The 27,679-nt window shown below is 45.7% G+C and overlaps 1 protein-coding gene across 3 annotated transcripts in view; it reads right to left on the bottom strand.

Moving 5' to 3' along the window:
- The window catches only part of FGF1 (fibroblast growth factor 1), a 112,710-nt gene that overhangs the window by 81,100 nt on the left and 3,931 nt on the right, over nt 1-27,679 (bottom strand). For 2 of the 3 annotated variants that reach the window (XM_005683084.3, XM_018050210.1), the window contains exon 2: nt 20,740-20,892. The exons of the other annotated variant lie outside the window; for it this stretch is intronic. The gene's annotated coding sequence lies outside the window, so the exon portion shown is untranslated. The remainder of the gene's footprint in view (nt 1-20,739; nt 20,893-27,679) is intronic. 3 annotated transcript variants of the gene reach the window in all.

Genomic DNA, 27,679 nt, shown 5'->3' with positions numbered 1-27,679 from the left:
ACCCAGCTGGCTCATGGCGGCTGCGTGTCCAGCCGTCCGGGAAAGCGGCCATTTCGCCTCCCCAGCCTTCCCGCCGCAGCTCTCCCCTCTGGCCGAGCTCCCAGGATGTGGGATGCCAAGCAGTGCCCGCCTCCTCCCCCCACTCCCCACTTCCCACCTTGCTCACAAAGGCAGGTCTGTCTGGAGCTGAGCAGGGCAGGCCCACGAGGAGAGCTGGTGCTCCACACCACACCCTTTCCTTACGGAAACGGACAGGTCTTGTCCAGTGACGGGGAGAAGGAATTCCCCTCGTGAAATACCTCCTCTCAGGCTCAGCAGAGGGTGTATGTAAGTGGGAAGTTCTCTGCTTTGCATGTCTAGTCAAAAGAGGGCTGTGAGGGCAGCACGTCACCACCTAAGCTAAGAGTAAATGCTCCCGCATTCAACAAGCCGCCTTCTAATCCTTTGCTCCTGAGTCAGTCAGAAATGTTTACTTTGCTTTGAAAATGGCCTCCGTTTCCTAGTTAATATGTGTAAGGGAAGATGCTGCCACTCAGCGTTGTGCTTTTGCCCAGCAATTGTGACTTGCATGCAGTATTACCTTGAGAAGACTGCTCTGGGCTTCACTGTCTCCATTCACTTAACTTCACTACACCTAGTAAGGGCTCATGCATACCACTATTAGGCACATGGACTTGGCAAGACACTGCAAGGGAATAAAGGTGGAGATGCAGTCAAAGCGTAAGCTCTGAAGTCTGGCTTCCTGGGCTTAAATCCAGAGGGTTGGTTCACCTCTCTGAGCATCAAGTTACTTGACCTGTGATAGCCCCCACCCCACATTGTTCATTGTGAGGGTGCAACAGGGTAAGATGTGTAACTCACTTGGCACAGCGCCTGGCACATCTGATCTCTGTAGCTGTTATTTTGTTAGTTATTCAGAATAAATAAGTTCCCTGTCCTTGATGGAGGATGAGAAGGAAAATCGTAAGCCAGACTGGTAAGTGCTTTGATGAAGGCGCCCTACTCTAGAGGGAGAAGAGGTCCAGGAGGATTTAGTGGAAGCTGTGGCAGGTCAGACCCGGACAAGCAGCTTCATGCATGCGGACATGGAGTAAGGGAAAGTTGAACAGAGGCCTGAGTGTGGGCAGATAGAGGCGGTCTGGTCCCAGCATGAGTGACTGGGGCTGCTGGGCCGGGGCTTGCGCACTACTTTGCAGGTCAGTGCACGCCAGTTTGGAGTCACACCAGAGAGGACCCCAAGTGGAGCCACCTGAAGAGTGTAGACTTCTATCTACAAGTGGTGGGCAGTCAGTGGAGATCTTTGAGAAGGGAATTAGATGTTTCTAGTAAAATTTTATGGGAAAATCTTGGTGGGGGCAGGGAGGGCTGGGCACTCAGGCTGAGGGACACTTGCTCTGTGTTCCCATCTCTGAAAATTCACTAGGCTTCTAGTCCTTGCTTAATATTCATCTTCTTTACTTGACTACAAGGTCATCTAGGACAAGAGCCATATGCTTCCTTCACACAGTACCCCCCAGCACAATCCCCGGTGCTTCATAGATAGCTGTTGAATTGAAATAGACAAAAGATCTGAAACTCGAGCCATGAGAGTAGAGGGAAGGGATGGTCTAAAGTCACTTGAGGAGGAGCATGAAGAGGGTTTGGCAAATGCCAGGAACTCAGCAAAGGAATAATCAGAGACAGCATAGGACATGGTGGGGAAGATGGATGAATGGATGGGAAAATGGACAGAATCAGGAGAAGCCTGGTCAGCGAGGCAGGTACCAAGTGCCTGACAGAGTGGGCTGCTTCCCAGGGGTGAGACACCATCCATTCAAAGCTGGGTGTCTGGCAGGCCTTGGACATGGGGCTCTGGGGAGAAGCCAGAGTTGGAGGCAGATGTGGGAGGGTCAGAGATGAGGGGAGAGATGGAGATCTTCAAGGGAGAAGGACCCAGAGCCTGAAAAGAGAGGTGGACAGAGGCAGCTACCCTGGGGGACATCCCACATTCTCAAGAGATCCCTAGTGCAGCCCTTGATCTCAGAGGAGAAGTCGCAGGGAACTGGAGGCCAGAGGGTACAGGATCACAGCATTCTTTAGGAAAACTGGCTCTAGACCACACTGTTGAGGTGCTGAGAGGTTAAACAGATGGAAAACAGAAGCCAGAACCTCGAGATTGGTCTCGTGGCATTGCTGTGCCAGACACTTTTTCCAGTCTTCTAAAGGAAGATACATACTCACCAAACCTCCCATTATCAGAACCTTCCATTGCTTCCCGCTTCCCAAACATTAAGGCCCTAAGTCCTTGGCAAAGGGTTTCAGTGACCTCCAATCTTGCCTGAAAGCCTCACGTCGCTGTTGCATGTCCAGAACTTCATGAGTTGGTTCATGCTATTCCTTCAGCCTGGAGGAGCCTTCCCTTCCAGTCTCTTCTAGCTAAACTTCTTACCTTTCAGGGCCTACATCACATTGCACCTCCATTGCAAAGCCTTCCCTAATATCTCCTGTAAAAAGGGTCATTCCTTTGAGGACCCATGGTGCAGTGCTTTGCCTAGCAATTCTTGCGTTCTCTCTAAGATTCCACCCGGCTGTTGGCTTGTCTCTCCCCTTCACTGGATTATGATGTCATGAGAGCAGAAGACATACCTTGTCATAGAACATTCTGTGGCTTGATCTCTTATGCACAGAAGGGACTCCGCCAACGCCAGCAAAACATATGGAGAAACGAATGTCTGAGGACAGTAGATGCTGGCTGTTCCGCTTGTAAATTACAGGGCCTAGGAGCTGTTTGACTTCAGGGCTTGGCCCTGCAATTAAAATCTTTGCCCAGAATTAGGTTGCCTTACAACCAGATGTGCTATCTGTGATCTCTAGAGTCATTTTGATATTGTGGATACATTATTACAGATACACTTAAGATTTTCCTGAACATTTCCCATATTTAGACAAAGATGGAAAAACTTGGCCTGGTCATCAGAAGTACTTTATCACATATGTTCCCCTTGATGGCGATTTACAATAATCCCTACACAATTCCATGAGGATCATAAACATATTTCAAGAGCCATGAATTAGGAGGAGAAAGTTTCCCAACACTCAATTTACAGACTCAGAAAGCATCTGTTCATTTAATCATCTGTCATCTTCAGCCCCTCTGAATAGGCTCTGACAGTATTTAGATAAAATGAATATAATGATTTTGCAACGGCTTGTTATTTGTAAGGAAAACATGTATTCAATAAATATATTCAACAAGGTTCAGCGAGCACCTACTCTGTGCCAGTCGTGTGTCTTTGTTAGTGTATGAGTCGGATGAATTCTTTCTGTAGTCTGTGTTTTAGAGGTTAGATATTCTCTGTTTTGTTGTATAAAACTGAGAGCAATTTAGGACTGATATAGACAGTCCTGCTTTTTTCAGTCAGCTTTGTTTTTATTTTAGGATAGACAGTTACAAAACACAGCTGGCAAAATGGAAAGAAAAGCTACATTCTTCATGCAGCTGTGAACAACAGAATTTAAATATCTAATCCAGCAGACCTGGTTCTTGGCAAGGGAGGGAAAAAGAGTTAATTGTTTTTTACTACTTTAGGCTTTCACACTCATACGTACATGTGTGCACATGCATATCCAAAGAGTAAAAAGGCAGTGAAGCCAGAGGGTATGTTGAGTGCTTTTAAAATTCTTTTTCCATGGATCTTGCGCCGTAGGCTGGGAAGGAGTTTCCCAAAGAACTAACCTTGTAAGGAAAGCCTTCCTCTGCCTTTGTAATAATAAAAATCGCCTTCTCCTGAGCATCTGTCCTGTGCTAGTCTGGTGCCTGAATAGCATTACCTGTTTTATTATATCCTCTGAGGTGTGTGCTGTCTACACACACAAAATGAGGCTCAGAATGATCAAACAGGTTGGAAAACTGGGTAGGCATGGAATAGGAATTTAAATCTAGTTGTCTGACTTCAGGGCCCACATTTAGCCACAACTGGGTTTTTCCTTAACCCATCTCCACTGTGGCAGAATAGCACCAAAACATACTTGAGAGGTGAATAATGACCAGACTTGGGGAAATAGGGAACATTCCAGATGACATCTCGCCGTCTTTAAGTGATTCCAAAGGACAGATGTAAGAAATGTGGTTGGCCTGCACAAAAGAACCCTAAAAATAGGGGTCTTCATCTTTTTTCTATTTAAATATATATTGTTCTTTCCTCCTTAACAGTAATAGAGCTATGCTTAAATATTTTTGTAGAAGGATATTCAATATGGCATTACTAATAATAGTGACAATGAACTGAATATCCGATAATAGAGGACTCGTTAGATTATAGAGGAGTACACTGCCACCATTAAGAAATCTGTTTCAGAACAGTCTTGAGTGGAGGACACCCATGATATGTTGCTAAATGAAAAAGTAAGTTAAAAGTCTGTAAAGACAGTATGATCCCATTTTTGTTTCACATACACAGAAAAAGACAAATAGAGACACACAAACACAGACATATATATAACATAAGAAAAGAATTGGGAAATTATCAATATTTTAACTGTGATTATCTCTTGATGGGTAAACTTTTATTTTCTTAAATTGTATTTTCTGGTATTACTTCCATTTCCTATAATGAAATATATTACTTAATTATCTAAGAATAATTTTTTAAGTAGTGCATACTCATTAACTCAACAGCTTCATTATACAAACAGTTTTTGAGACTCCATTGTGTACTAGACTCAAAACATTTAAAAAAAAAAAAGAAAAACAGAAAGAAAGCAAAGTTACTCATACCCTTGTTCACTGGCATTTTGGATGATCTCCTTCAGCTCATTTTCTGTGCTGCACTGAAAGCATAATGGTGACCAAAGCAGACAGCTACCAAGCCCTGGGACAGTTAGGAGTCCTGCCAATGGAGATTGAACAGCCTCTGGACCCTGATTCGGCCGCTTCTACCTCCAGACATCATTTCACTTCCCTCTAAGTCTCAGCTCCATCATCAGTAAAAAGGATGGAGAGTGGTACCTACGTCATCAGCCTTTGGAGGATTAACCGAGTTACAAGAAAGTGCTTTGAAGTAGACAACAAATAATAGCTATTGTTACTATTATTGTGTGGAATGGCTGCATTGCTGTTCTGTTTTCCATCTCCTTTCTTCCAAAGAGTGTAACATAGTTGTATTGCTCTTGGAGAGAGGGACCACTTTTTAGGTCTTTTTTGAAAAATTTATTTGATTTTAATTGGAGGATAATTAGTTTATTATATTGTGATGGTTTTGCCATACATCAACATGAATTGGCCACAGGTATACGTGTATCCCCCCCAACCCAAAGCCCCCTCCCGTCTCCCTCTTTTTAGGTCATTAAGGCTTAGGACTTCCCTGGTGACTCAGATGGTACAGCGTCTGCCCACAATGTGGGAGACCCGGGTTCAATCCCTGGGTTGGGAAGATCTCCTCGAGAAGGAAATGGCAACCCACTCCAGTAGACTATAGTCCATGGGGTCGCAAAGAGTCGGACACAACTGAGCAACTTCACTTTCACTTTCTTTCTTTCAAGGCTTATAAAGTCACTTTTGAGTTTTGTCTGTGGTCAGATCACTCAGTCCAAGCCATTTTCAGGCAAAGCTATAAAGGACAGAGGAGCTGCCATGGTTTAAAGAAAAACCAGAGAATTTTTACATCTATCAGAAAATCTTGGGAACCAATGTTGGACAAAGATCTTACTTAACTGTGTTTGGAAACCTCATAAATGTGGCTTGGTATAGGCATTATGATAGCTAAACTGTTGCTTATTTTCACCAACCCTGTGACTTTGGGCCTTGCTGTTCTGTTTTGTCTTATCAGCTCTGTTATTGTATGAGCTCTTTGGAGAGAGGATGCCTATTAGTGGGCTAATACCTGGAGGAGCCAGCCTGTTTCTGGTTGTGGTCCTGTTTCAGCCTCTCCCATCTCCTTTCTGCTTGATTCCCAGACCTCCTGACTCAGACCCCTGCCTTCCCTCCACCCATCTTAGAGTCAGATCTCCACTCAAGATCAAGTGAGGGTCTTAAAATGTCCATTGTTGCATGTCACCTCTAGTGCTAATCCCCTCATTATTTTCAGTGCATTCAGAATAAAGCCCTAGCTCTTTGCTTGACTCCAGGTTGTGCATGATCTGGTTCTTGCACACCTCTCCAGCTTCATATTGACCCATTCCTTCACTGTTTATTCTTGAGGTATCCTGGCCTCTGTTGGAGTCTAGAACACACGAGTTCTTGTCCACCTTGGGGCTTTATCTCAGGTTCTTCCTTCCACGAAGAATAGTCTTCATCCCTCCTCTTGGCATGCCTGGAGCCTCTTAATCCTTCTGGTCTTTGCTTCTGTGTCACCTGAGAGAGACTTTCCCTTTCTACCTAATTTGTAGCAGCTTCTCTTGTTCCAGGACCTTGTTTGTTCTATTTGTAGATCTTAGCATGGTTTTTACTTAGTTCTTTTTGTTGACTTACTTGGTGTGGGTGTGTGGGTAGGTGTATACACTATTTGTCATTCCCTTGCTGCATTAGAATGTCAGCTCCTCAAGGGTAGGGACCATGTCTGTCTCCTCCTCATATCCTTGAGGCAGGGCCCTTCACGGAGAATGCACCCAATATATAGGGAAGGGAGAGAGGGAGGGAGTCTCTGAAAAGTGAGATGCTTCTCCAGGCAGCCCAGTTTCCCGTGAATGTGGGCAGTGTGTGCTGCTCAGCCCTAACATTACTGTGCAAGTTTAAAAATAAAACCCCTGGGTGGAGTGAGAAACCTTTAGAGGATGGGGGAAAGATAATGAGAAACAGAAGCTGGCCAACACAGGCCCAGCAGGATGTGGGACTGGCCAGGAAGAGAAAATGACCCTGACTCCAAGAAAATACTGCAAGAGTCTGATGAAGGTAGAACTCCGCGTTAGGTACTAGAGGTCTTCCTCTTAGTCGATGGTGGATGAAAGACTTTAACCGTTTCAGGCTGTGCTTCCACCCCGGAGCGAGACGTGGTTTAGAGTCTTTTTTTTTTTTTTAAGAGCTATTCTTTACATTTGCTAGAACAGAGGCCTCCACACCCCACTTCTGACTGCCATGCTGTCAGAAGAAGAAGGAATAGCAGGAGGTTACAGGGAGGCGATGAAGCCTGCTTTGGCTCACTCTCCCCATGACCTTCCCCAGGGCCCCTCCCAGCGTGGGATCTGAACCTCCCACCACAGTAAGGCCCCGGCCAGACAACCCAAGGTATAGCCACCCTCCACAGTCTTGGCTTAGTTCTGGGGATGTGCAAGGCAGGGAGGGTCAGGTCAATGGGTCTCTAGAAACAACTAGGACGTTGCCTTGGAAACCTTTTTCCCCCACTTGCACTGTGTGCATTTGGACCCACCCTGAACCAGCTGTGTATTAAATCCTCTGGCCGCAGTGGGAGGTAGGGAGTCATGTGGAGGAAGGTCAGAGTATGTCAGGAAGGGGTCCACCTCCGTGATGGGAGACCATCCATCTTCGGGCCTTAGTGAGAGGTCTGATGACCCAGGAGAGCCATGGGCTGAAAATCCATACTCCGTGCCCAGTCTCTGTGGCGCAAGAATGGGCCGGGCTGAGTGCGGGGGCTGCCAGCATCCCCTCCTCCAGATTGTGGCCTGGACCCCTTCCCGTAATCCATCTCTCTGTGCTGCTCCAGAAGCCAAGTGATGTGCTCATGGTCACCTAGTGCAAGGGAGTGTTTGCAGACCTCTACAGCATTGTTCACCAGTGGGTTTTTCCATAATCCCTGCTCTGTTATGGTCAGGAGGGCCATGAAGGAAATCAGCGAATATAGAGGGAGACAGCTGGAGCTCTCCATGCCCCTTCATAACCTCTGCTCCCGCTTCTAGAGATGAACTCTTGTAAAGAAGGAAACCAAAGCACAGGGAGGACCAGTTCTTACCCACAGTCACTCAGGAGGGCAAGATGGGGCACTGGGCAGCCTGGGTGCAAAATAACTGTGCAGTTCACAGCCTACAGGAGGCCGTTCTGTTCACTCTGCATTTCGTCTTCAAATGTGTTAAACTCAAAGCCCAGGGTCAGGGGACATAGAGGAAAAGTTTGAAAGCACCCGAGCACCAAGGAACCACATGTACCCTGGAAGGGTGGGGATCCCACAGCCTTTTGGGGAATGGTGCTAAAGGAGCCTTGCTAAAGTTGAAGCTTCTTTTTTTGTTGCAAACTCTTACAGCTTAAAACTGCTGGACAGGAGGCTTGTCTGATCCATGCTTGAACTCTTTAAAGGAGCTATTGGTTTCTTGGCTAGTTCTAGGTTCCTGACATGTGAATTTTAAGTGCTGAAAGAGCACAGGGTGATCATTGTCCCTTGGAACAAAGAAGACTGATGGGGAACAGCAAGTGACCTTCATGTTCCCAGATCATTTTTTCAGTTCAAATACAGTCTTAGGTTTCCTGAAATCCTTAGCCAGACTGCAAAGTGTTGGTAGCAATAATAATTAATATTCTATTGATTGAACACTGTGTGCTCTGCATTATGTACTGAAATATTTTTGTCTCACTGACATCTTAAATCACTTCTGTGAGGGAGTAACAGCTAATGATGATAATAAAACACTTTCTCAGACTTCACCTGTATAAATTCACAGAGTCCCGTCAACAACCCTTGGGTGTGGGTGCTGTTATCGTGTCTCTGTTTCAGAAGTGGAAAGGTTACAGAATTGGGCCAGAGCCTTACAGCTGTTGTGTGTCAGAACCAGAATTCAAACCCAAGCAGTCCTGCCTGCCCCAACGGGTATACTCCTATCCTCACGCCCTGCAGACTGTCACTATGAAAAAAGATGGTGAGAGAGATGGGCCAGAAGTGGAGGCATCAGGAGAACTCTTGGTCTACCACATCAGCTCCCTTTCCAATGAACTTAGGACACTGCCTCCCGAGTCTTTGTCAGAGACATCCCAGGACCAGCCTTGGAAAACGGCAGCTCATTCTGTATGGCCAACCAAGCGAGGATTTTACCCTTGGGAGGAAACAATCCTGAGGCTGACCTGCATCTCTGTCCCAGAGACATCCCCATTAGCGTTTCAAACATGAAAAACAAATAGAGGCTTAAGGAAGAACATTTTGCTCCTTTAACCTAACTACCACCTTAGCACTGAAGACAAAGGAGCCAGGGTCATGCCAGCCTTGAACTCTGAACCAGGGACATGCTCTCCTGGGGCTGCAGCTTGCCATATAGACTCCAGGGGGTGACTCTGCAGTGGTCATTCCCAGCTTTCTTCCAATTGCCATTTCAAAATTCTGACATAGATTCTGAGGAAGAACAAGTACAGCCTAGTTTTTGGACAGCTCTTTGTGTCCCCAGTTGGTACTGAAGCAGCACTTTGTGCTCATTGATTAATCAGTGCAGACACTGCTTCCACCCCATGGACCTGGTAGCCAAGGTTGGGATGAGTGGCTTTGTCCACTCCTCTCTGAGTGCAAGGGCAGGAATGTGCTGTATCAATGTCACCCTTCTGGGTGCCTGACATCACTTGTTTGCCTTTGATGCCCATCAGCCAAAAGGTGTTATTCATCTCTGAGCATGAATAACACAAACAGGCTGAATTTTTCCAGGCTTCCAAAGTGAGTTCTCTGAAGAGACGAGATTATGCACCCTAGGCCAGAGCAGCTGATGCAGAGCCTGGGGCTCTGGGGGCTGTGAGGGGCCTGCTCACCCAAGCCGGGGTCTGAGGCCCCGAAGCACACTTGGCAGCGCTGCTTTCAGATGTAATGTGCTCCTTTCTAGAGCTATGAAGAGGGACAGAGGCTGGGAGGTCCCACTGCTGTCCTTGGTTTTGCCTTTTCCACTCCCAGGATTGAACCAGTCACTCATTTATTGAGCACTTACTATGTGGCTCAGCTCTGTTCTAGGCACTGGGGATACAGCAGGGGAAAAGAGAGACAAGGCCTGCCCTCCTGAGGCTTATCTTCAAGGGGAAAGGATGAATCAAAGCAAACTTTAAAAAATAATCGACAAGATGATACAGACTGGGGTCAGTGCCATGAAGGAAATAGAATAGGGGGTAACAGGAGAGAAAGCCTCTTTGAGGAGTTGACCAGAGAGATGAGGCCTGAAGGACAAAGAGGTCTCCTATGTAAAGAACAGCAGGGAAAGTACTCCAGGCAGATGGAATAGCAATTGCAAAGTCCCAGAGGCAAGAAAGGGCATGGAATGTCCGAGGCATGGAAGAGAGGCCAGTGGGGCTAGAGCTTGTGGGGGATATGAGAGGAGTGGAGGATCTTGTCCCCATGAGACTCCCCAGCTGCTCTCACCTTCCTGAAAGTCTCCTCTCTTCTCCACAGTGGACTCCACTTGCCCCAGGGACTCATCCTTACTAAGCCAACTCTAGCTCCTCTGCTGGCAGGAAAAGGAAGGGAATTCTTTTGTGACTGTCAGGACATATGGCAAAGGCATGACATTCAATTTGACATCAGGACTCACTCATGGTTTATGTCAACAGTGGCTGGCGTCAATGAGAAGTTTCCGAATGACGGGAATGGTGTGTGTGTGTCTGATAGGGAAGACACCTGAGAGGGCTACAAACTCCAAGCTGGAATTCCATTGCCACAGACCTATCTTTCTGCTTCTCATGTGAAACCCTGAATAAGGCACATTTTGGCTTTAAGTCCTTTGTACTCCTTCTTTATATTCTCTGCCTATTTTCTTACCTGTGTCTACCCACTTCCACCCTTTGCCACAAGGGGTCTGCCTGGGTTTCTTGCCCTCACTTCTTGCCTCTCACAATTTGAATCTCGACCATTCTCCACAGCCCTGCTGAATGAGTCTGCTGACCTATTCCTGTAGCTTCAGGAAAGGTTCAGCAGGCAAAGGAGAGGTTACATTCATGAGACCTCTGTGTGTCCTTCAAGTGATGCCAAAGAAGGTTGGGCTTGGCTGCCTGGTCAACCCCAGTCTGAGCCTGGCCCAGCTCCCAAGGTCTTGAATTAACTCATCAGTGGGAGACAATGGTCCCTATTTAGACTTTAAAATGCTGCACTCAGTATGTCATCAAATTTGCAAAACTCAGCAGTGGCCACAGGACTGAAAAAGATCAGTATTCATTCCAGTCGCAAAGAGGGGCAATGCCAAAGAATGTTCAAACTACCATACAGTTGTGCTCATTTCACATGCTAGTAATGTTATGCTCAAAATCCTTCAAAATAGGCTTCAGCAGTATGTGAACCAAGAACTTCCAGATGTGCAGGCTGGATTTTGAAGAGGCAAAGGAATCAGAAATCAAATTGCCAACATGCATTGGATCATGGAAAAAGCAAGGAAGTTCCAGAAAAACATCTACTTCTGCTTCATTGACTATGCTAAAACCTTTGACTGTGTGGATCACAACAAACTGGAAAATTCTTAAAGAGATGGGAATACCAGACTACCTTACCTGTCTCCTGAGAAGCCTGTATGCAAGTCAAGAAGCAACAATTAGAACCAGACATGGAACAATACACTGGTTCCAAATTGGGAAAGGAATATGACAAGGCTGTATATTGTTACCCTGCTTATTTAACTTCTGTGCAGAGTACATCATGTGAAATCCTGGGCTGCATGAATCACAAAGTGGAATCAAGATTGCTGGGAGAAATATAACAACCTCAGATATGCAGATAATACCACTGTAATGGCAGAAAGCCAAGAGGAACTAAAGCCTTTTGATGAGGGTAAAAGAGGAAAGTGAAAAAGCTGGCTTCAAACTTAACATTCAAAAATCTAAGATCATGGCATCTGGTTCCATCACTTTATGGCAATTAGAAGGGGGGAAGTGGAAGCAGTGACAGGCTTTATTTTCTTGAGCTCCAGAATCACTGTGGATGGTGGCTGCAGCCATTAAATTAAAAGATGCTTGCTCCTTGAAAGGAAAGTTATGACAAACCTAGACAGCATATTAAAAAGCAGAGACATCACTTTGCTGACAAAGTCCATATAGACAAAGCTATGGTTTTTCCAGTAGTCATGTACAGATGTGAGAGTTGAACTGTAAAGGATGCTGAGCGCCGAAGAATTGATGCTCTTGAATTGTGGTGCTGCAGAAGACTCCTGAGAGTCCCTTGGACTACAAGGAGATCAAACTAATCAATGCTAAAGGAAATCAATCCTGATTATTCATTTTAAGGACTGATGCTGAAGCTCCAACACTTTGGCCACTTGATCCGAACAGCCGACTCATTGGAAAAGACCCTGATGCTGGGAAAGATTGAGGGCAAGAGGAGAAGGGGGCAGCAGAGAATGAGATGGTTAGATAGCATCACCAACTCAATGGACATGAATTTGAATAAACCGAGGGAGATAGTGAAGGACAGGGAAGCCTGGCGTGCTGCAGTCCATAGGGTCAAAAAGAGTCAGACACAACTTAGCAACTAAACAACAAAACAGTGGGGCCATGACGGACACCTAGAACATGCTGTTGAGGGGACCATGGCTAGAACACTATTGGGGAAGAGGTCTGGAACTTTAATCCCTAATGGCGATGTATCCAACACTAAGTTTCTGAGCTCAGGAAGCCTGCTGTCTTCCTTTGGGGCTGACCCACTGTTGAATCACGCCATCAACTTCTCTGCCCTTTGCTGAAATCAGAGTTTACCCTGCAGAGGATTGCCTCCTCCTCTGGCTTTCTGTGGCTCTCAGCAAAGGACCTAAATCCTCAACATGGCTACCATGGTTCAGCCTCCGTCTGTGCCTCTTCTTCCCTGCCTTCTAGCCGCACAGCCTCCCCTCCACTCCTTGGTGAAGGCGCACTTCTCACACCATGTGATCTTCCCTCATGCTCTGCCTGTAATAGAGCATGGACAGAGCACAGCCCTTAGCACACAGCCAACCCTCTGTGCTATTACCCGGCACCCTGTTACCAGGCAAGGGTTACCATGGGCCCATTGGTCCTGCCCAGCCATTGGTTGGCAGGGCAGTGGGCCCTTCCCCCAATCAACCAACTGGCAATAAGCAACCCTTAGTAGTCCTGTTCAGTCATTGGTTGGTACCGTGGTAGGCCCCGCCCACAAGTAACCAACTGTCAGTGAGCGGCCATTAGTGAAGCAATTCAGCCAGTTATGGTTGTCGTCAGGTGTAGAGTGAGGTAAGAAGGGGATCTTGGCCTTCTCCCTGGGGCTCTTCAGCTCACCTAGCCTTGGTCCAGCAGGTGAGTTGGGGGCTCGGGGTATAGGCGAGGGGCTGGGTCCTCACCAAGGCCACCCATTGGCTGTGAGGCAGCCAACCGTGAGCCTCTCCCCCACCCCCACCTCTGTTAACGAATGGCTATGGCCGTCTGCATGGGACGGTCTGTGGGTCTGCCCTCGCCCCCACCTCCCACCCCCTCGGTTTGGGCGGCCCGAGGAGCCTGAGGGTCACTGTGTCCTGGGCACCTGGCTCCTTCAGCATTGATGGCTGGACAGGGTCTGGCGACCTGGTCCTGAGGGAGCTGCCAACTCAGTTCTGCCTCCTTTTAGGCAATATCTGGACCTTGAAGGAGGAGGAGGAGGAGGAAAGTTGGGACCTGGCCCTTGTCAGAACAGAGAATAATATTCATCTATTAGAGATTTACAGGAACATGGTTACCTGACAATGACCTGACCTCCAGAACAAAGGATCTGACACGAAGAAATTTACAACAGCTAACCATGCCCCTCCTTCAACTTTCCTACAAAATGGCTTTGCTGAAAGCTTTTGGGGAACTTGGGGTTTTAAATAAGGCATGAGCTACCCATGTCCTTGCAATAAACCTTTCTGTGTTCCAAACTCTGACGTTTTGGTATTGTTTGGCCTCACTGTGGTTCTGGCAGAGAAGGAAATGGCAACCCACTCCAGTACTCTTGCCTGGAGAATCCCATGGACACAGGAGCCTGGTAGGCTACAAGTCCATGGTGTCGCTAAGAGTCAGACACGACTGAGCAACTTCACTTTCACTTTTCACTTTCATGAATTGGAGAAGGAAATGGCAACCCACTCCAGTGTTCTTATCTGGAGAATCCCAGGGACAGAGGAGCCTGGTGGGCTGCCATCTATGGGGTCGCACAGAGTCGGACACGACTGAAGCAACTTAGCAGCAGCAGCAGCAGCACCAATGGTTCAGGCACATGGACTTGCATTTTTGATAACATTCTCTCCACCTGAAACATTCAGCCTTCACCCATCTGACCCCTGCCCATCCTCCAGATCTCATCCCAAGCGTCACCTTGTCACTGAAGCTTTTCCAGACACCCTGACTTGGTCCAGCATGCTGTCCTCTGCTTTCAGGGGGACCACTCAGGAGAATTCGTGCAGGATGGATGTTGATGGCCCCACCTAGCCTCTTGCTTTCGTGCAGGTAGGAACTGTTGGTCCTAGGCTCTGCAGCCTGCTCCTGGCACCCAGGAGGGCCCAAGAATGAACCTCCTGACCTGGACTGCTCAGGAGTGGACTCCAGGCTGCCCATCCTGGTCTGCACCCTCTCCTCTTTCTCCGTGTCCTCCTGTCTTCTTTTTTTCTTTGCTTTTCCTTCCCTTCGTCCTCTCCATCTTTCCTATCCCTTCCTTCTTCCTTCCTTGGCCTCAGGCTTACCTGTGGCTCCCCAGAACACTATGTAAGTCAACAGAAAAGCATTCAGAGTTAAAGAAATAGTTGCCACAACTTGGCAGGATGTGTTGGTCAACTAGATCACCCCAGACCCAGGGCCTCGAGAGGAGATCTGATTCCTAATATGATCATTTTCTAAGGCTGCTGTAACAAGACTGTTACAGAGACTGGGTGGCTTAAACAACAGAAATTTCTTGTCTCACAGTTCTGAAGTCCAGAAGTCCAAACTGAAGGTATTCACAGGGTTGGTTTCTCCTGAGCGCTGTGAGGAAAGGATGTGGTCCAGGCCTTCTTGACATGTAGATGGCTGTCTTCTCCTTGTGTCTTGTCATGTCCTTTTCCCTCTGTGTGTGTCACTATGGCTTAATTTCCCCTTTTTAAAAGGATACCAGTCATACTGGATTAGGATCCACCCTAATGACCTCATTTAAACTTGATGACCTCTGTCAAGACACTGTCTCCAAATAAGGTCACATTCTGAAATGTTAGGACTTCCACCTACAGATGTGAGGGGGGACACAGTTCAACCCATAACTACTACCTTCCAGCTACCCATTGCCCCCATCCTTTTTGGCTTATTGAATGAGATAAAAATAGGGAACAACAAGGATACATCATCTTCTGAAGAAATTATGTGGGAGTCTCAGGATGGGGGAGGACAAGATAGGAATATGAAGAGGAGAAAGACACTGAAGGGTGAGAAAAGAGGGTTGAACGGACAAAGAGCTAAAACTACCCTCACATATTTGTGAGAGGCTCCATGGCTATGCTATGGAGATCTGTGGGGCCTGGGATCCTATCCGGGATCTGCCACATACCAGCAGTGAGGTCTTTACCCTCACTAGTGAAATGTGATAATAACAGTACCTAACTTATGGGATGGTTGTGAAGGGATTAGCACTGTGCCCAGCACCCGATAACTTAGTAGCAGTAGGTGGGCTGCTACACTGTTCCCACAGTGTAGGTTTAGCCTAAGTAAAACGGTGGTTCAGGAAGAAGGCCAAGTCAAAAAAGAGGCTAATCGCCACTGATTCAGACCACATGACTCTGTTCTCATTAAAAGCAAAGACAGGGAACCAGACCAACTGAAGAAGCCCTGGGCTTCTTCAGCTGTGACCTGTCGACTGGAGGCATCAGAACCAGCTGGGCCCTACCCAGGAAATGCAGAATACTGGGCCCCTCGTGAACCCAGCTACGTCAGTACTTACGTGGGTAGTTCCCAGGAACCTGATGTTTTAACATTTTAAAATTAATTTCTGGCTGCTCCATGTCTTTGTTGCTTTGCATGGGCTTTCTCTAGTTACCAGGAGCGAGGGCTATTCTTCCTTGTGGTGCACAGGCTTCTCACTGAGGTGTCTCCTCTCGTTGCGGGTCACAGGCTCCAGGTGCATGAGCTTCAGTAGTTGTGGTGCACGGACTCAGTAGTTATGGCTCACGGGCTTAGGTGCTCCACGGCCTGTGGTATCTTCCTGGGGCAGAGATCGAACCCATGTTTCCTGCACTGGCAGGTGAAAGCTTATCTGCTGCCCCATCAGAGAAGTCCAACAGGTTTTATTATTATTATTATTATTAGTTATTTTTCAATATAGTTGATTTATCATGTGTTAATTTCTTCTGTACAGCAAAATGATTCAGTTATATGTGTATATACATTTTTAAAATAGTCTCTTCCATTATGGCTTATCACAGGGCATTGAATATAGTTCACTGTGCTATATATATATATATATAGTAAGACCTTGTTGTTTATACATTCTATATATAATAGTTGGCATTCGCTAATCCCAAACTCCCATTCCATTCCTCCTCCCCCTTTCCTTTCAGTTCAGTTCAGTTGCTCAGTCGTGTCTGACTCTTTGCGACCCCATGGACTGCAGCACGCCAGGCCCTCCCTGTCCATCACCAACTTCCAGAGTTTACTCAAACTCATGCCCATTGAGTCTGTGATGCCATCCAACCATCTCATCCTCTGTCGTCCCCTTCTCCTCCTGCCTTCAATCTTTCCCAGCATCAGGGTCTTTTCCAATGAGTCAGTTCTTCGCATCAGGTGGCCAAAGTATTGGGAGTTTCAGCTTCAACATTAGTCCTTCCAATGAATATTCAGGACTGATTTCCCTTAGGATGGACTGGTTGGATCTCCTTGCAGTCCAAGGGACTCTCAGTCTTCTCCAACACCTCTGTTCCAAAAATATCAACTCTTTGGCGCTCAGCTTCCCTTTAGCAACCAAAAATCTGTTCTCCATGAATCTGGTGTTTTAAACAAGCTCCCATGTTTTTCTTTGGCAGATTAAAATTTGAAAATGCCTAGGCCAGACCACGGGTTCTGGAGCAGCAAGGGTGAGTCTTGTCCATCAGTAATCCCCACATCTACACAGCTCTGGTACAAGATAGGCATATCTTCCCATCACCATCATTCCTTAAGTAAAGTCAGAGAGATGGGCTTGAGCAACTATGCATAAAACAAATCTCTGTGTCATGTTTTGAACATTCAATTTAGAGAGATTACATTAGCAAATCAAGCCTTTTGCATCACTATAAACTTGACTGTGTCCAGATGCTAAGTTCTTTATTGCCCATTCCTCCTCTCTCCATGGCTGGAGTCACCTAGTCTTCACCTTAGGCTTAGCTCAAGATGACCTCTGATCTTAGGCTGGAGGTTTGTCAAGAGCTGTGGCCCAGCACCCTTGCTGTGTCCTTGTCTCTGTTGTTAGGCACCATTTTTTCTCTTCTTGGTACCATCCTCTTGCAGGAAAGCCTGTGCCCCACCTTGTCCCCCAGGGCCTGCATTCATGTCTTGTTCCTAAACACCCAGGTCCAAGGTCATGAGTCCTCAAGGCTGAGATTCTATCTCCAGTCCAATCCAGGGTCTTGCCATCTCTTGACAGAGCTTCCAAATCCTGGCCTACTTTCTAGGGCCTTCAAGAATCATCTTTTCCTGAAGTCCATCTGTCACCAAACTCTACCTGCCTCTCAGAACACCTCCAATGATCCCCCCAAATGGAGATGATGCAGCAGTTAGGAGCACAGCCTAGGTGTAAGTTCGGCTCTGCCACGTTTTAACTGTGTGACCATAGGCAAATGGCCAAACCCACCAAGCTCAATTCCTGCAGCCATGAGAGCCCCACTTCATGGAGTTGTTACTAGAATCTGGCAAGGTCACATACAGAGTCAAGAATGGTGCCTGGCTCATGTAAAGGCTCAAGAAATGCTGGCCACCAGCACAGAAGCTCCTCTATTTTTTAAAATTTATTTTAATTGGAGGCTAATTACTTTACAATATTGTAGTAGTTTTTGCCACACACTGACATGAATCAGCCATGGGTTTACATGTGTTCCCCTTCCTGAACCCCTCTCCTACCTTCCTCTCCATCCCATCCCTCTGGGTCATCCCGGTACACCAGCCCTGAGTACCCTGTCTCATGCATCGAACCTGGACTGGCAATCTGGTTCACATATGATAATATACATGTTTCAGTGCTATTCTCTCTATTCTGAAAGCTCAGAAATGTAAGCAAAACATCACACCAAGCAAAAGCATCTCCATGTTGCCCAGAAGGTGGCACTGATGGTCACACAGAGATTCACTTGGACCTTGGAACAAATGGACTTGTGAGCAGCCTTTTCAGAACTCACCTTTCAATAATAATAATAACAACAACAGATACTTAAATTTTGCTCACTATAAACCAGCCACTGAGCTAAGAGCATTTACTCATTTGAGCCTTTCAATTATAAGGCTAGTACTTTATTCCCCCATTTTATAGATGAGAAGACTAAGGCACAAGGTCACAGGACTAGTAAGTGTCAGAGTCTGAATTTTAACCCTGGCTTCTTCCTACCTGCAGAGTCTATGTTCTTAACCACTGTTCTGCTGGCCTCTCTTCAGTTCAGTTCAGTTCAGGTCACTCAGTCGTGTCCAACTCTTCGTGACCCCATGAATTGCAGCATGCCAGGCCTCCCTGTCCATCACCAACTCCCGGAGTTCACTCAGACTCATGTCCATCAAGTTGGTGATGCCATCCAGCCATCTCATCCTCTGTCGTCCCCTTCTCCTCCTGCCCGCAGTCCCTCCCAGCATCAGAGTCTTTTCCAATGAGTCAACTCTTCGCATGAGGTGGCCAAAGTACCAGAGTTTCTGGCCTCTCTTAAGTGGTAACATTTAGGAATCAAGGTAATTACCCTCCCCCACTTCCCTCTTCTCCTGCTGTAGGCCAGATGCTTGTCTTTGTTCCTGTACCTCGGACTCCTTTACCTCCCAGCTGAACTGGACATCCTGTCAGCCCAGGTTCATTCGCTCTTACCTGCCCACCCAGTTAAGTCCCTGCCTTTCTCTATGGTTGGATAGGCTGGATCCAGTCCCATGGGGCACCTTGCCACAGTATTTGATGAACTTGATGAGTGATACTTTTCTTAAGGAAAAATAGTAATTCACCTATACTTTATATGTCATGGATAGTTGTTAGATTTACCTAAAACAGGGTTTGTCTGTAGCCCGAATGGCTGCAGATTATTTTTCCAGTAGCTTAGATCAAGTATTTCATTAGCCAAGCAGTGCCTATTTGATGACGTGGAAGGGGCGTGCCTTCCCCTCTGCATGGTCCCTGACTGCTGGAAGCTGGTGCAGTGGGGTGGCAGCTCCACAATCCTTAACCGTTTATTCAGGATCCACAGAATGCACATCAGCAGAGTAAGCAAACACGTCTCTGTTTGGCATCAGACATCCCTTCTCTGGATGTAGATGGAGCGTATAGGTGTCTGTCCACTGTCACGATGGAAATATCATCATCAGAGTTTGTGCTGCCTGCCTGTGAAATCAAGCCGCTTAATCAACTGGATACTTCCTCCTTGAATCCTTTTTGGAAGCTGGCAAGGTGTATATGCATATGTGCACACCAGGTCTGGGAGGAAGTTTATAAGTAACTCAGTGTCTTCTCCCTTACTTATTTTGTGTTAACTTTGCTTTTGATATAACACTACATTTGCAAATCCTTTTCTTCATGCTAAAAAGGCAGCATCAATAGAAAACAGTTTCCCTGAGTTTACCCATTGCCCTTAGCAGCAGATCTGGCAAATTTGCTTTCAGATACATGATCTCAAAAGGGGAATTTCCTTGAGAGCCCTCAATGACCAACACAAAGAAAACAAAGGAAGTTTGTGACTGTGAATCACAGTCTCCACCAAAATCCACATTCATTCACCCAGACAGCCACTTGCTAGACACCACTCAGCCGGCTGATTTCTCTCGAACCCTTTGCCACCACTGGGCTGGGTCACCCTCAGTCAGAACCCGGATGCTTGTGTCCGCCCACCAGTGTTCGTGGAGCTAAATCATGAACAATTGTGTCCCTAGAGCAAATGAAAGGGAGAGTACTAGTCACCACAGCAGGAAGGTGGGGGTGGATTTAAACAACTTGAGAGAGCACGAGCGAGCTCTTGCACCTGATTAGATAGGTGTGTGCCCTCTCAAAAAATGGGTCCTTGATTTTTTTAGGTCTGGATTTTTGGAATGTTCTATCTAGAAGCCTTGCATACTTTCAGCATGTAATAGTGATGTGGGTATGGATAGCATCAGTGCCAGAAAATGTGCCCAGTGGCTAGCCATTCCCATTCCCTCTCTGCCGGTGCCTATCTGGAGGGGAACTGAGATGACAGTGTGATTTTCAGAGATTAGAAAGATGCTAGGAAGTAATCCAGGTGACCAGCAGGGCCATTGGAATCCCACCCTCTCAAGCATACTCAGATAATTGCATACTTCAGCCTAACATTTATATCAAGGTATTGACTAATTCTAAGGTGCCCACCCAGTAGACAGGGTTGCTAAGACGGCTGAATTTCCAGGCTACTTAAGAGGGTGAGTATGACAAGCAAAATAATGCTAGCCATGCTCAGTACAGCCCCAGAGTCCTGCCAAACCACAAAGGTTTTAGTGAATGAGAGCCTTCTGCTCCCTCTGGTCCTCATGGCCGGCAGTGGGGGATGAAGATACAGGAGGAATGCTGCACGATTATTCTCACAGGCTCTGCACTCCAGGTGCTATTTTTCACATGTCTGTGATGTTAGCCAGCCTTTTTTTTTCCCCCAAGAAGCCTTATACTTGCACTCAGACAGAAAGACACACGCACACACTCTCTCTCTCTCTCTCTCTCTGCCTCAGCACTGGATGCATATAACCTGCTCTCCGCTCCCAAGAGTGGAAACCCTGACTCCTACCTGAACAGCTCGCAGGCTGGGGGCTTTTCCTCTCCAGTCGAGGGAAGAGGACCCTCTCAGTCTCATCCGCCCCGCGTTGCCGCTGTCAGTGTGCTGCGACTGCTTCTCCAGCAGCCCCAGGCTGGCTCTCAGCACCTCCCGGTGACTGCGGCTCTGTGTGGGGAGAGGGGACGGGCCGTGGCACGTACATCAGGTTGCTGGTCCGCCTCCAAACACCGTACTCCAGAGCCGGCTCCCAGTCCCGCAGGGCTGTGTGGGAAGCAGGGAGGCAGCCAGGGGGCTGAGCGCGCAGCCTGTAGGTCTCTCTCCAGCCCCGTTTTGATCGGCAGAGGGGACCTGCCTTTAGACAGCTGCCTGCACCGACCCTGCCTACAGGGGTGCACACGGAGTACCCCTAGCCTTGGGCAGCCAACAGCAGGGCCCAGGGACACAGAGCTTGTGGCCAGCAGGGAAGGGAGGCAGAGACAGCAGACAGTGGCGGCAGCTCTCCTGGGTGTTATTTTAACGTGGTTTGTCTTGGGGCAAATGGCTGCACTGAATGGACTACTAGCCCGTCTGGGCAGATTCCTGTTTATTTTGAGGCCTCAGTTGGCAGGGAAACAGCAGGTCATGGCTCAGAGACACTCCTCTGCAATCAGAAGACAGCTGGATGAAAAGGAATCCTTTTCTGTTCTGACTTCTGGCACCTCTGCACAGTGTGTAGATGTCTGTCTGTCTGTCTGTCTGTTCCTGTTTTGCAAAGCCACTCGAGGCAATGGCCATGCAGTTTAGAGCTGGGGAGGGGCTGCAGAGAGAATATTTCTGCCCTTTCTCACCAGTGGTCAAACCTGTCCCTGCTGAACTAAGCGAATCATCAGGTGGGGTTTCTTCAGTGGACCACGGGCATCATCTTTGTGCCCCTGGCCAGGATGGGGTAAGGAAGAGGGGAAGCTGCTTGTACGAATGACTTTTGGCTACAACGAGGAATGAATTTGGACTGAAAGGCTATGGATCAGGAGGTATCTCTGCAGAGACCAAATGGAAACATGATTAATAGTTTCCTATAATTGACAAAGAGTCCTGTTCCTGATGCAGGCATTTGAGCCTGGGAGGTGTCACTGAGAAAGAGAGTGTGTGTGTATGTGCGTACACGCATACAAGCCTGCCCACCTGGTGATTCAGATAGGAGGTACAGATTGACCTGTTGGAACTAGAAATATATTCGCTGGTTTCTCCCTCCTCTGGGAAGGTGGAGATGGAAAACTGTTCTCCAAAGTCATCAGGGAAACTTCATGTGCCTCTGAAGGAAGGAGTTCAGAAAAGCTCACCTCCTGTGACAAAGAATTAGAAGCACAGACAAACATAACTCTGATAATGGATGAAGCACAGCTCTGCTAAAAGGAACTTGAGAGGTACAGGAATAATTGATTTTTCTCAACTTTATTAACAGGAACCTCAATGAACTGTCAAAGGTCCTTTTGACAAAATTTAAAATTTGCTTTAAAAAAAAAATAGTAATCTTCTTAAGCATCTGCACGATTCCAAAGGACCTTCCAGATCATAGATGAAGTTATTTTAGACAGTCATCTTCTTAACATTGGAGAATTGTTTTGCTGCTTCCAGAGTGCATGTGAGCTGTTTTTAGCCACCTGGAATGATAGGTGGTAAAGTTAGGGAGCACCCTAAATCTTCCCTGCAAGCTCCTGTGATTATGGTGACAATCAAATGTGTCCAAATGTGTGACAACACCTCGAACACCAGTGATGCAAGTGTAAGTCATTATTTTAGTGCTGTTTCTTCATTACATCTAGTTGTCAAATGCTCTTAAGGGGAAAAAAAAAAAAGCCAAAAGAAACACACATCTCCTAGGCAGATATAGGCAAATGCAATCCCTAGCTACTGATATAAACCAATTAATTTACTACTATCAGGTGTTGTTTGGCAGTGTTCCTGTCCAAATTCTGGGAAATCATGATTTCTCAGTTCCTTAAAGTACTTAACATAATTCTCAATACTGAATTTTTAATGTTTTAATTTAACATCTCTCAAGTTCCATATTTGTTTCAATTTCCATGTCAAGTGTGTGGATTTATCTTTTTAAAAAATTTATTAAAGTATAATTTACAATATTGTGTTAACTTCTGCTGTACAACAAAGTGATTCCATTTTATATACATATATATACACACACATATACATATATATATTCTTTTTCATATTCCTTTCATTATGGCTTATCACAGGACATTGAATATAGTTCCCTGTGCCATACAATAGGACTTGCTGTTTATCCATTCTATATATAATAGTTTGCATTTGCTACAACTCCAATCTCCCACTCCATCCCTCTTCCACCTCCCCTTCCCCATAGCAACCACAAGCCTGTTCTCTATGTCTGGAGTCTGTTTCTGTTAGATAGGTTCTGCTGCTGCTGCTGCTAAGTCACTTCAGTTGTGTCCGACTCTGTGCGACCCCATAGACGGCAGCCCACCAGGCTTCCCCATCCCTGGGATTCTCCAGGCAAGAACACTGGAGTGGGTTGCCATTTCCTTCTCCAATGCATGAAAGTAAAAAGTGAAAGTGAAGTCACTCAGTTGTGTCTGACTCTTAGCGACCCCATGGACTGCAGCCCACCAGGCTCCTCCGTCCATGGGATTTTCCAGGCAAGAGTACTGGAGTGGGTGCCGTTGCCTTCTCCAATAGATAGGTTCATTTGTGCCGCGTTTTAGATTCCACATATAAATGGTATATGGTATTTGTCTTTCTCCTTCTGATTTAGTCTACTTAGAATGATAATTTCTAGTTCTATCCATGTTGCTGCAAACGGCATTATTTCATTCTTTTTTATGGCTTTGTAGTATTCCATTGTGTATATATACCACACCTAGATTTATCTTTTAAATAATGTATATTCAGATGCTTGGAATCATGAGATATGAAATGTTAATGGTTCCTGGCCCTTCTGTTATTTAGCATGGTAAAGAATGGGAGGTTTCTTAGTTTAAAAGTCTGGCCTCAGAATAGCCTCCTAGCTCTGGACTAGGAAATAGTCCATGGAAATAACAGCTGTCAAAGCCTCTTGTTAAGCATTCACAAGCCACTAGATTCTATAGAGAGTATGTAACGGAAACCATAGCTTCCTTCAAAGCTCTTAGACCTCTTTCAGTGCCATTAAAACCATTTAAGGTTGTGAAGTAATTAAAACTTTATATGTGCACTTACTAGCACTACAGAGGGTAGGTCTGAGAAAAGAAGAAAATGACAGATTTGGAGGACCAACGGTAGAAGTCTGGTAGGTTTATCCACAGAGGTGTGGCCTTGGCCAGAGTCAGCCATGTCTACAATGTTGTGGCTGGTACTGGAGCTGACATTTTTCCTTCCCCGACCTGAGAGATTGACTTACTACCAAGCACTTAAGCAGTTGCTATTACAGAAAGTAGTTCCAAACCTCTTATAAGAGATTTAGAAGGACAGGAAAAGTAAAATGTGGCATTTCTATAATTTTTTCTTATTCTGTGTTCAGCGCCTCTGAAAATCAGACATAAAACTATCACTTTTTAACTGCACCAAAATGAAAGAGGAATCAGAGCATGATAGATTCAACAGGACTCCAAATGTCCACAGGAAATAAATTTTCTTTCTCTCCTGCCATAACACATAAGCCCTGGCTTCTTGTCTTTGAGTCTTGAGGCTGATGTTCAATATTTGCTTTAAAGTTTCCCTGTCATTCATCCTGTTTACATGAACAATGCAGTTATATGAAACGCATACCAGACACTGCATTTTCTTTCTAATCTCGTTTGACCTTGTTTGGACTCAAAAAATCCTAATCAGCTGACAGGAGAAATCAGATGCTGCCTGCCTCTCGCTCCCTGCAGCAAAGTATTTCCTTCTGTTTATGCTCAATCATGCAATTAAATGAAGGGCACGCTGGCCTCCTGGTGAACCAGCTGCCAAGATGACGGAGGGAAGCAATTTGACAAACAGGGCACAGGGAAACACAGCAGACATTCACAGGAAATTGTATTAGTTGCCCAAGGAGACCCAACAGACACAAACATAACTAGAGCTACAGGACAGAAACGGGGTCTAGAGGTTCTCAAGTGAGAAGGTGCCTTTCTCAAATCTCACTGTAACCCAAGAGCAGGAACTTGTCCCAGTTGATCGGCCTGGCTCAGCAACTACAGGAGAGGATGCTTGGAGAGGGTCACACCCATGAGAAGTAGGCTTTCTTTTTCTGATACTGGTATCCATTGCCTAGTCAATGTTTTCCTCGATCTCAGCTTTTCAATTTTATTTTAAAATATTTTATCTTTAAATAAAAGGAATGCTTTGTGCATATATAAAAAAATGTACAGTATACAGACAGGTACAAAATGACCCTCACTAACCCCCTTCTTCCCAAAGATAATCATTATTCACTTTTTTCCTGGATCCTTTGAGGGGAAAAATGTCTTTATACACCTGAATGTGTTTGTTTAAAAGCAATTTACTAGGCAGAGTGTCCTGCATTGTTTGTTTTTCACCTAATACTAGGTCTTTGCATATAGGTCTGGTCTATCCAGGCGCCAGTATTCCTTGCCTGGCTTGTTGCAGTACCTCCTTGCTGACTTCCCTGCTTCTGCCCTTACCATCTACAGTTCCAGAGGAATCCTGCTAAAAGGTAAATGGGATTGTGTTTCTGTTTGAACATAACTGCCCAGTGCCTTTCTCTGGCACTAAGAACAAAAGCTAAGCTTGCTGTCAACCACTTGCATCTTCAGGTCCATCCCTGATGCATTTCTCACTGTGCTCTAGCCTCCCTGCTCCTCATACAAGCCAAGTGTGGTCCTACCTCAGGGCCTTTACACTTCCTGTTCCCTCCACCTGAAGTGCATGGATTTCTTTTCTGCCCCTCGATTCTTTACATGGCTGTCTCTTCCTTATCATTCTGGTCTCACTTCAGACCCTCCTCCCTGACCACCTTTTCTAAATTAGCCTCTCATAGATCTCTCTTTTTCTTCATAGATCTTACTACTATCTGAGAATTATCATGTTCAGTTATTTGTTGACTTATTTGTGTGTCCTCCTGACACACACACTAAAATGAAATGTCCATGAGAAGAGCCAGGGATTTTGTCTGCTCACCCTTATATTTCCAGTTCCTAGATCAAGAGTTTTCACGTTTGCATGTGCATCACAGTCACAGATAACTGGGCCTCAACTCCAGAGTTTCTCTCCAGAAGGACTGGAGTGGGCCTGGGAATTTGCATCTCTGACAAGCTCCAGGTGATCCTGAGGCTGCTGGCCCATGGGCCAGACTTTGAGCACCACTAGTCTGCACAGTGCCTGGTACACGGTGGGTGTTGCTTATACATGTATTATGTGAATACACAAGTCTGCACAGAAGGATCTGCTGCTTTCTTTGGAAAGGCAGTTTTATTTTCAGTTTATCATTTATTAGACTATAAACCTCCAATTCTTTGTGACAGGAGGGCTCCAAGTTCTGTCAGCTGAAGTGATGTATCAGCTCCATTCATTTGTCAGCAGATGATTAGAAACCTAAAGTGTTACAGGCCCAGGGGAACCAATGAGAGACAGTCATCGTTCTTTGCCTTAGTAACGCCTCAAAGCCAAAGGTGGTGGGATTCTCGCTTGACATGTGACAGAGTACTTTCCCTGTGGGTAAGTACTCAGGCCTCCCCTGTATTTGTTTAACAACTATGCTGTTGACTTGGCTTAGGCCTCAGTGCATTGGAATATATACAACACACACACACACATTTTCATATTGAATTTCAGGAAGTTACAAGATCCCTCAAATCTTTAATCTAAAATTTAAGAACTCCTGATCTAATCATTGGCTATGTACTTGGCAGAACAAAGACAACCTGGATCCTCAATTTGTTAAATTCCTGATGAATAAAAGTTTATTAAATGTAATCAGACAAACCTTAGAGGGCAACATTAGAGAAAAGCATTAGAGGAAATTATTAGGTAATAAGGTTTCCCATCTTAGGTTGGAGAATGCTTTTTGAAGCATATTTTGAAACCCAGAAACAAAAATAGAGTATTGAGATTGATTCCATAAAACTTATAATGATCTTTACAAGAAAGAGGAGAATAAGATCCTTCAAGTCTAAATTCTGGGGAGAAATCTGTGCATCTTATGTTTTCCATCTGTATTTTTTCCACTTGAATTGTCTGGGAGACCTATAGCCAAGCTCAGTGGGACGAGACATAAACTTATCAGAGCAGACAGGGTTAGACTACATCCTTCAACAAAGCCATTTTGTCACTTTGTTAATTATTTCATTAGCCATGCATGGTTTGGTTTTTTTCTGAGAGAGAGATTTTATTGAGATATAGTTCACATATCATGCAGTTCATCCATTTAAAGTGTGCATTTAAGTGGTTTTAGCATATTCCCAAAGTGGTGCAACCATCTCCACTGTCTAATTTAGAACACTTTTGTCATCCCCCAAAGAAACCCTCATACCCATTAGCAGTCATTTGTCATCCCCTCCCCCGCTCCCGCCAGGCCCACACAACCACCAGCCTACTCTCTGTCTCTATAGATTTTCCTGTTCTGGCTATTTCGTATAAATGGGATCATATAGTATGGGTTTCTTTTCCTTAAAAAGCATAACGTCTTTAAGGCTTATCCATATTGTAGCCTATTCATATTTATCAGAATGCCATTCCTTTGTCCATCAGTTAAAGGGTATTTGGCTTGTTTCCTCTGTTTAGATATCATGAGTAATGGTGCTGTGAATGTGTGGTGTCCACATTTTCATGTGAAAATTTCATGTGAACATTTTATTTCTCTTGAGTCTAGTAATGGTTTTTCTCTTAAAGATTTACCCAAAACATTTTACTTAACTTAAATAATTCTTTTCGTTTTAGCTTTGTTCTATCATGATCACTTGGGGAAGCAAGAAGGCTTGTATCCTAAGAACTTCTGAACTCCTCTGCCCTGAGT

Source organism: Capra hircus, chromosome 7, assembly GCF_001704415.2.
Source record: "Capra hircus breed San Clemente chromosome 7, ASM170441v1, whole genome shotgun sequence".
NCBI lineage: Eukaryota > Metazoa > Chordata > Mammalia > Artiodactyla > Bovidae > Capra > Capra hircus.
The sequence above is the reverse complement of the archived record's forward strand: the minus strand, read 5'-3'. Positions and strand labels throughout refer to the sequence as shown.